Raw genomic sequence first — 1,646 nt, 5'->3', positions numbered from 1 at the left:
TTAAATCTTTATAAAAGTTAAATATGTAAAGTAATAATTTATGATATTTTAAGTGTCTCACAATGCTAACGATTTGGGAAGTAATTTTTTCAGAGCCTGTGTGACATCTTTGTTCCGCAGACTGTATATCATGGGATTAAACATTGGGATCAAAATGGTGTAAAAAAATAGATAGCAGTTTGTCTGTTCCCTCATACTGAACAGATTTGGGTTTTAAGTAGGTAATAGTGGCTGATCCATAAAATAAAACTACAACTATGAGGTGGGAAGAACAAGTGGAAAAGGCTTTGCTCCGTCCACTGTTTGATGGCAATTTCAGGATGGTTGAGATAATTCTAGTATAGGACCCCAGTATCAACATAAAGGGAACAGTGATAAGCAATACAGCAAATATGTACACCACCATCTCATTCATAAAGATGTCTCCACAGGCCAGCTTGAACAATGGGGGAATGTCACAAAAGTGGTTGATTTGGTTAGAGTCACAAAAGGGCAGAGAGAAAATCTGACATGTTTGTTCTATCTGCGCTGGAATTCCACTGATCCATGAACCAACCACCAGCTGGATACAGGCTTTGTGGTTCATCACTAGAGAATAGTGCAGAGGGTTACAAATGGCCACGTAGTGATCATAGGTCATCACCGCCAAGAGGAGGGACTCTGTGACTCCCAGAATAAGAGCAAAGCACATTTGTGTTGCACAGGCAACTAAAGAAATATTTCCTCCCTGGGTCCAAAGATCCATGAGCATTCTAGGAAGAGTGACAGAAACATAACAGATTTCTAGGAAAGAAAAATTGCTGATAAAAAAACACATGGGGGTTTGAAGAGCAGGCTCTATTCTTGTTATTAGAATTATGATGCCATTTCCCAATAGGATGATTATGTACATGACTAAGAATATCCCAAAAAGAAACCTGCGAAATTTGGGAATATCAGAAAAGCCCAAGAGAACAAATTCCATCACTGTAGTGAGATTTGTTTCTGTAATTTTCAATTTGTTTTCTCTCTGTGGATTTACATTTCTTGGCTACATTTTTGGCTTTAATAATTAAATTGGGACACGTGTTTTGGTCTTTGCAATTTCTCAGTTTCTTTCTGAGACTTACATTCTGTGATTCTGAGCGATTTGTTGTGAAACCAGGAACAATGAACTTATCTGCAATGGGAAAAAATCAACCAATAAACAATTGATTAAAAATGTTAGATTTGCATTCTAATCATACCAATAAGATCCATATAACTATACATTTTATTCAACTTACAATACCATAGGAATAGTGCAAATGAGCTTTTTCTTCCAGATACATATAGAATCATTTGTTTTCCCCTTCCCCCCCTTTCTTTACCTGAAGGTAAAACCACCTCTTTCTAGAGAGACTTGCTTCCTTGTCTGTTCAAATATTGTTCTTCCTTTAAGTCTCAAATATTTCCTTGAAGTCTTTCTTTTTTTTATTTGTTTTTATTTTTATTTTTCCTTTTTTTGTCTTTTTTCGTGTCCGGCAACGGATCGCAACCCTCAGTGTCGCGCCCGTACCAGACCGGGACCGGCAACGGGATCGCAACCCTCGGTGCTGTGCCCGCACCTCACTCAGCCAGTGAGCAGCGATAACTTCGTATAATGTATGCTATAATGTGGGATCCGA

The 1,646-nt window shown here is 38.0% G+C and overlaps 1 pseudogene; it reads right to left on the bottom strand.

The window, feature by feature from the left end:
• Positions 1-57: 57 nt before the first annotated feature.
• On the bottom strand, positions 58-1,036 carry LOC103583063 (annotated as a pseudogene).
• Positions 1,037-1,646: the final 610 nt, after the last annotated feature.

This window comes from Galeopterus variegatus, unplaced genomic scaffold (assembly GCF_000696425.1).
Source record: "Galeopterus variegatus unplaced genomic scaffold, G_variegatus-3.0.2 Scaffold19394, whole genome shotgun sequence".
Taxonomy (NCBI): Eukaryota; Metazoa; Chordata; class Mammalia; order Dermoptera; family Cynocephalidae; genus Galeopterus; species Galeopterus variegatus.
Note: the sequence above shows the minus strand (reverse complement) of the source record. Positions and strands in the feature narration are given on the sequence as shown.